Source organism: Phocoena phocoena, chromosome 4 (genome assembly GCF_963924675.1).
Source record: "Phocoena phocoena chromosome 4, mPhoPho1.1, whole genome shotgun sequence".
NCBI classification, from domain to species: Eukaryota; Metazoa; Chordata; class Mammalia; order Artiodactyla; family Phocoenidae; genus Phocoena; species Phocoena phocoena.
The window spans coordinates 110,219,764-110,228,205 of NC_089222.1; the positions used below are offsets into that span (position 1 = coordinate 110,219,764).

Below are 8,442 nucleotides of genomic sequence, written 5' to 3' on the forward strand. Positions count from 1 at the left end.
AGAATATCTTATGGTTATTTTCAGCCATTTAGCAGTTTTATCAGATACTGCTAAGTTCTATTTCCTCCTTTAAGACTCATCAAATCTGATCAAATCTCATCCTCACCCTGTTTGTTTTTATCAACATGAAATATTGATAAATCCATTGGGGGTACAGGTTGAACTTGAAAAGGATGGGACACATCTGTGATATTTTCTTCTGAGATAATATTGACAAACCGTGTCTATGTTATTTCTTCCTAGACTCAGGCAACATGAGTTACTTAAGAAAGAAAGAGTAATATTTACCACTGCAGTCTGAGAAGAGTATTCTTTTGAATACAAACAACTTACACTTTATACACCCCTAGGGATTCATTCTTACCACAAAACTGTTGTTTAAAGGAAAAAATAAAATGAGTGCCAAGCTTCTTGAGATATTGGTGCTAGCCATATAATGACCAGAGAAATTTTGAAAGTCCCTGTGGATCCACGTTAAAGAGGTGTCCATTAATCTATGTCCAAATGACTCTCCATTCTTCTCTTAGTTTCTCAGCAATTCTAAAGAAGAAAAACTCCAGGCATTGAGAAATCAATATTCACAGCTTCAGGTTTCTACTTCTCATGGGAGGACATCAACAGAGAGAATTATTAAAACCAACATTAAGTTAGCAACACTAATATCCTATACTTATTCCTTTCATGTATCTGATACATGGCATGATAAATATCTTTTTTTTTTCTTCAAAGATTACCAGAAGCTTGAAAGCAGACCCTGTGCCTTATGTATACGTTTATCCTCAGAGCTGGTATTCAGTCGATTCTTGTTAATTCTTTTATAGAATAAATAGCTGGATAAATGAATGAATGTTTGAAAGAAAAATTGAATAGATATATTACTCCAGCATCATAAAAACACTGATTTTATAAAAATCTGTAATATTATTAGAACAAAAGGATTGCAATGGCTTTAACTTTATTATTTTGATTTTTTTTTTAAACAAAATCATGAGTAAGCAGAATTAGAAAAAAATCTTTGTTTAAAAGTGATAAAGGTCTTAAGCTATTTGATATTTTGTCTAAATAACTGAGAAACTTCTAGGACTCTCCCACAATGTGTCAGTATATCATGTAGATCATTGATTTGTAAATGTACCTTAAAATTTTATATTTCCTTAATTAATGGAAGTGAAATATGTTCATAATTCTTTGGAAAGTCATGCCAGATAATTGGTAGCATGGAAAAAATATCATTAAAAAGTAACTTTATTTGAGAATGAGTTAGTGGGCCATTCTATGTAAGTAGAAAGATTTGTATAGAACATAGAAAGGCACATTGTGATCAGCCACCAGAGTTTATCTAAAACAAATGTATTATTTACCTGTTAGTAATAAAAAACCTAATATAATAGTGACTTAATCAACATAGAAACATCTTTCTTCCTCAAGCAAATTGAATATGACAGCAGTCTAAAGCTTTTATAAAGGAAACCAGTTTACTAGTATCTACCTAGTCTGCCATACTTAGCATGTTAATTTACTCCAGATTCAATTGTGATAAAAGAAAACTGAAGAACACACCCATTCCTATTAAAGATACTTCTTGGAAAAGACAGCTGATAAATATTCATTCATTCCATTGGCTAGATCTTAGTCACATGACTACAACTATTTCCAAGTAAGTCTTGGAAATACAGTGTTTATTCCAAATAACCATATATCCAAATAATTCCAGAATTCTATTCCTAAGAAAGAGGGAAGAAAATACTCTGAGGGAAAACTAGTGGCTTCAGCTACAAAATTAGTTAAATGTAAAATGTCTGTTTTTGATTTAACACAGCATTTTGACAGTACTCAGTCTCAGTTTCCTTGTGTGTAGGAAGATGAAATCATATACATAGTTGTTGTGGTTAAACTTAGTTGTCAGCCTGGCTCTCCACTGTACTCAGATAGTTGGTCAAATATTATTCCAGATATTTCTGTGAAGTATTGTTTAGATGAGATTAACATTTAACTTAGTAGATTTTGGGTAAAGGACATTATACTTCATAATGTGAATGGACCTCATCAAATTAGTTGAAGTACTTAATAGAAAAAGACTGACCTCCTCTGAAGAAAAGAGAATTCTATCAGCATACTTCCTTCCAACTCAGACTGTCGCATCAACTCTTCCCTAGGTCCCCAGCCTGCTAGCCTACACTGCAGATTCTGGACTTGCTGAACTCCACAATAGCATAAGCCAGTTTCTTAAACTCATTCCCTCCCTCTCTGTCTCTGTCTATGTCTCTGTCTCTGTTTGTCTGTCTATCTCTCTCTCCCTGCTCTCCACCCTGCCAGCAAAGGCTAATAGAGTAGTATAAAGTCCAGTTTGTGCTTTAGGGCAAGAATACAAACCAGCAACAATGGGTGTTAGCTACCAAGAGGTTGCCCTATTTGCAAAGTAGAGAAATTAAAATTTAGTAAAGTTGCTAAGTTGTTTCACCACCATCAGACTTTCACAGGTATATGTAGGGTGTTTTTATTCATTGTTAAGGCAAATGCAAATTGTACCACAATATCAAAATTTAGAGATGCATTTGCTCTTGTATTCATCAAGCCTCCTCCTGTGATTTAAAAAAAAAAAAATGAAATAGAAGCATTAATGGATATACATGTGTGCTGAAACACTGTAATGGCAAAAGAAGGCAACAATGTGAATTGCGACAAATTTTGGCATAATTGATTTTGCATACTTTATAAAAGCATTCAGAAGAAGCAATTAAAATTATGTCAAATGACTTTAAAGTATTTACATAATGATTGAGTGCCAAAAAGTTTAATTCCTACAATAATACATTTCTGAAAACATGTGGTTACAAATGTGTATATTTTATAATTTTCTATATGTTTATGATGATATATAAATATGAAACATAACCTTATGTCTATTATTGAGAGTATGTGTGGTTTACGACAATATTTTTGGAGAAAAAGGAAAGAAAAAAATAAAAAAGTTAAGAAACCTCTCAGAAACCTCCTACATATATTTATGATGTCATATATGTGAAATTTGTATGTGTGTGTGTGTATGCTTAGGTGATAAGTAAATTAAGAAATTCGTTAATATTGTTAAGCTGTATATACTACCCAAATCAATCTACAGATTTAACACAATCCCTATCAAAATATCCATGACATTTTTCACAGAACTATAACAAATAATCTTAAAATTGATATGGAACCACAAAAGACCCAGAATTGCCAAAGCAATCTTGAAAAAAAAGAACAAAGCTGAAGGTATCAAATTTCCTGACTTAAGACTATACTACAAAGCTACAGTAATCAAAACAATATAGTACTGGCACAAAAACAGACTCAGATTGAGGGAACTGAATAGAGAGTCCAGAAATAAACCCATGCACCTATGGCCAGTTAATTTACTAAAAAGGAGGCAAGAATATACAATGGAGAGGGACTTCCCTGGCACAGTGGTTAATAATCTGCCTGCCAATGCAGAGTGTACAGGTTTGAGCCCTGGTCCAGGTAGATCCCACATGCCACGGTGCAACTAAGCCTGTGCACCACAACTACTGAGCCCACGTGCTACAACTACTGAAGCCCACGTGCCTAGAGCCCATGCTCCACAGCAAGAGAAGCCACCATAATGAGAAGCCTGTGCACTGCAACGAAAAGTAACCCCCACTGGCCACAACTAGAGAAAGCCTGTGCACAGCAACGAAGACCCAATGCAGACAAAAATAAATAAAGAAAAGAAAAGAATATATAATGAAGAAAAGACAGTCTCTTCAATAAGTGGTACTGGAAAAACCAAACAGATACATGTAAACGAATTAGACCATTTCCTCACATCATATACAAAAATAAGCTCAGAATGGATTAAAGACTTAACTGTAAGACCTGAAACCATAAAACTCCTAAAAGAGAACATAGGCAGAACACTCATTAATATAAATCATAACAATGCTTTTCTTAAATCAAAAGAAATAACAGCAAAACTAAATAAATGGGACCTAATTAAACTTAAAAGCTTTTACACAGCAAAAGAAATCATTGACAAAATGAAAAGACAACATTTTTTATGGGAGAAAATATTTGCAAATGATATTACTGATAAGGGGTTAATATCCAAAATATAGAAACAGCTCATAGAACTGTATATATATATATATATATATATATATATATATATATATATATATAGCAGAAGACCTGAATAGACATTTTTCCAAAGAAGACATACAGATGGCCAACAGGCACATGAAAAGATGCTTAACATCATTAATCATCAGAGAAACGCAAATGTAAACCACAGTGAGATATCACCTCACACCTATCAGAATGGCTATAATCAAAAATCTACAAATAAATGTTGGCTAGGATGTAGAGAAAAGGGAACTCTTGTACACTGTTGGTGGGAGTGTAATTGGTGCAGCCGCTATGGAAAACAGTATGGAGGTTCCTCAAACTGAAAATAGTACTACCACTCTTCTTCACGGTGACTTGGAGGCCATTGGCTGCTTCAGGACAAAGGTGAATATCTCTTTCCAAGCCACTGGTTGTCAGAAACTCATGGAAGTGGACAATGAATGAAAACTTCGTACCTTTTATGAGAAAGGTATGGCCACAGAAGTTGCTACTGATGTTCTGGCTGAAGAATGGAAGGGTTATGTGGTTTGAATCAGTGGTGGGAATGACAAACAAGGTTTCACCAGGAAGCAGGTGTCTTGATCCATGACCAAGTCTGCCTGCTACTGAGTAATGGGAATTCCTGTTACAGATCAAGGAGGACTGAAGAAAGAAAGTGCAAATCTGTACATGGTTGCATTGTGGATGCCAATCTGAGTGTTCAACTGGGTCACCATAAAAAAAGGGGAGAAGGATATTCCTGGACTCACTGATACTACTGTGCCTCACTATCTGGGGCCCAAAAGAGCTAGCAGAATCTGCAAGCTTTTCAATCTCTCTAAAGAAGACAATGTCTGCCAGTATCTTGTGAGAAAGCTCACAAACAAACAAGGTAAGAAACCTAGGACAAAAGTACCCAGGATTCAGCATCTTGTTACTCCACGTGTTCTGCAACAAAAACGTTGGCATATTGCTCTGAAGGAACAGCGACTAAGAAAAATAAGGAAAAGGCTACAGAATATACTAAACTTTTGGCCAGGGGAATGAAGGAGGCCAAAGAAAAATGCCAGGAACAGACTTCCAAGAGTCGAGGCTGTCCTTTCTGAGAGCTTCTACTTCTAAATCTGAGTCTAGTCAAAAATGAGATGTTCTAAAGTAACAAATAATAAGATCAGACATCAAAAAAACAATAAATAAATAAATAAAATGAAAATAGCACCACCATATGATCTAGCAATTCTACTCCTGGGTATATAACTGGAAAAAAAATGAAAACACTGTTTTGAAAATATATATGCACCCCAATGTTCACAGCATTATTTACAAAGGCCAAGATTTGGAAGCATCCTAATGTTCATCAACAGATGAGTGGATAAAGAAGATTGTGGTGTGTGTGTGTCTATATCTATATATAATGGGATATTACTCAGCCATAAAAAAGAATGAGATTCTCTCATTTGCAAAAACTTGGATAGACCTAGAGAGTATTATGCTTAGTGAAATATCAGATAAAGACCAATTCTCTATTTTATCACTTATATGTGAAATCTAAAAAGTGAAACAAATGAATGTATGTAACAAAACAGAAACAGACACAGAGAATAAACTAGTGGTTATCACTGGAGAGGGACAAGATAAGGGTATGGGATTAAGAGGTAGAAACTACTATGTACAAAATAGATAAGCAAGTAGGATATATTGTACAGCATAGGTAAATATAGCCAGTTTTGTAATAACTCTAAATGAAGTATAATCTATAAAAATATCACATCAGTCTATTGTATACCAGAAACTAATATAATATTGTAAATCAGCTATTCTTTTATAAATAAATAAACAATTCTTTTTTAAAAAAGAAGATATTGTTGGATCACTGATCACTCTAGCTACAGATTTGTAGGTATATCCATGATTTAACAAAAGAAAAGAAAAACAAGTTGAAGATTATATTTAGAGTATTTTTCTTTAGAAAATAAAGCTATAAAAGACAGCTTTATTAGGATATAGTCATTCATGTAAGTAGATAAACAAGGGAAATTGAAACCACAATTTTTCTTATCTAGTTAGTCTAAGGAGAGTGTGTTAAGAAAGTGTGAGGGTAATATTATAAAATTATGAAAATATACTATTTTAACTCATTTTGGAAGTGTCATTATTTCTAATTTTCAACCAAGTGTTTTAATGCATATTTTAATCTCATGTTTCTTATTTGATTATATTTAATAACTAAAGTTTCCATTAATTTAACTAGACATTTAAGCACAGAAAATGTACAATAATAACTCAGGTACCAGATCTTTAGAAACTCAGTTTAGGGAAGGAAATAAATTGTAAAAATATTGAAAAATATATATAAAAATTTAATACACACATTACATATTACTTTAGAGAAGGAAGAGAAAATGCCTAACTGTCCAGAGAGAACAGGCAATGGTTTACAAAGCAGATGATGTTTGATCAGAATCCCAAAGGATGGGTTGGAGTTCAGTCATTAACAGAGCTAGTGGGATACATTAGGGTGAGTTTAAACTACTCATGGAAGTTTGAGTAATATTAGTTTGAAAATGTAGTCAAGGTTTCAAATATCAAGGGTTTTGTATAACTTACTAATGATAATGAAAATAGTTACCATTTCTTAAGCAGTTACATGCCAGTCACTGGTCTAAGTGGCTTGTGTCAAATGTTTTTTAATTTTATATTTTGAATGGCATTAAAACTTCGGTAAATTAACTGTCATTTTACAGATGATGAAAGAGAAGCTAGATATCTTATTTGTGGATTTTATTTTCTGGCAATGTGACCAAAAGCATTGAGGAAATCAGAATTAAGAAATAGTGACATGGTCATTGTTTTAGAATGCCAAGGTGAGACTACTATAGACATCCAAGGAAGAAATATTAAAAACACAAATTAATGCAGTAGCATTAGAAAATGGAGATAGCATACATGATTTATGTGATATTTGGGATCCTTAGCTGACAGAATATGGTAATCTGCTGGATTTTTAAAATCAGGAAAAAAAATACAGTCACATTTGACCATGTGTTTAGGTGCCTGAATAAATAAAACTGCTATTAACTAAAATTGTGAAAGCAGTGAAAAGAAAGTGTCTCATTCTTATCTTGAGGAAATCATAAATTCAGACTTTTTTCAATTTTTATTTTTATTTGGCCATACCACGCAGCATGTGGGATCTTAGTTTCCCCACCAGGGATCGAACCCACAACCCCTGCATTGGAAGCACAGAGTCTTTAAACACTGAACCATCAGGGAACCCCCATAAATTCAGATTTAAACTTAAATATATTGAGTTTTCTGGATATTCAATTGAAGAATATTTAGGAAAAATTGGAAATAGATGTTTTGGCTCCATACAGAGATGTGGCAGGTCTTGAACACCATCATCTTGTAGACAGAAATTGAGATCATGCATATGGATATTATTTCCTTGATTAACAATGAATTCTAATTGAGTCAGTCATACTGTACTGATGTGATATTTCCCAATTATCGAAAAATTCTAAATAATAGAATCAGAACAGGAAGTATAGTCTTTGAGAAGCCGGTTTGTCCTCTTTTCTTAGCTTAAATGCAAGTTGATTATCTGCCTTTATTTCTTTTTTTTTTCCTGAGTGATGTAATGCCATAGAGATATCTTCATAAAAAATAGCTTAAAAACACAGAAATATATCCACATAAATATGCTCACTTAATTTTTGACAAAGGAGCAAAAACAATTCAATTGAGGAGGGTTAGCTTTTTCAACAAATGTTGCTGGATAAATAGGGCATTCCTAGACAAACAGATGAAACTTAATTAAATCTTACCCTATATTCAGAATTTAACTCAAATGGATCATGAATTAGATGTACAACACACAACTATAAAACTTATAGGAAAAAAATGGAAAATATTTGGGAACTAGGACTAGGAAAATAATTCTTAGACTTGACACCAAAAATACAATACATTAAAAAGAAATGATAAATTTGACCTTATCAAATTAAAAAATTTGCTCTGTGAAAGATTGTGTGAAGAGGATGAAAAGGCAAATTATAGACTGGAAGAAAACATTTGCCAAAAAAATGGCGAAACAAAAAGAACCTCAACAACAATATAATTAGAAAATGGTTAAAGTGCATAAACAGAAATTTTACTACAGAGGATAAAAAGATGACAATAAACAAATGAGAAAAGGTCAACATCTAGAAATGCAAATTAAAAATACCATGAGATATCACTACACACCTACCAGAATGGCTAAATATAAAATTAATGATCCCACCAAATGCTGGTGAGGATGCAGAGAAACTGGATCACTGACACATTGTTGGTGGA

General features: G+C 33.1%; 1 pseudogene; it reads left to right on the forward strand.

Moving 5' to 3' along the window:
* Window positions 1-4,561: 4,561 nt before the first annotated feature.
* Window positions 4,562-5,248, forward strand: LOC136122435 (small ribosomal subunit protein eS6-like; annotated as a pseudogene).
* Window positions 5,249-8,442: the final 3,194 nt, after the last annotated feature.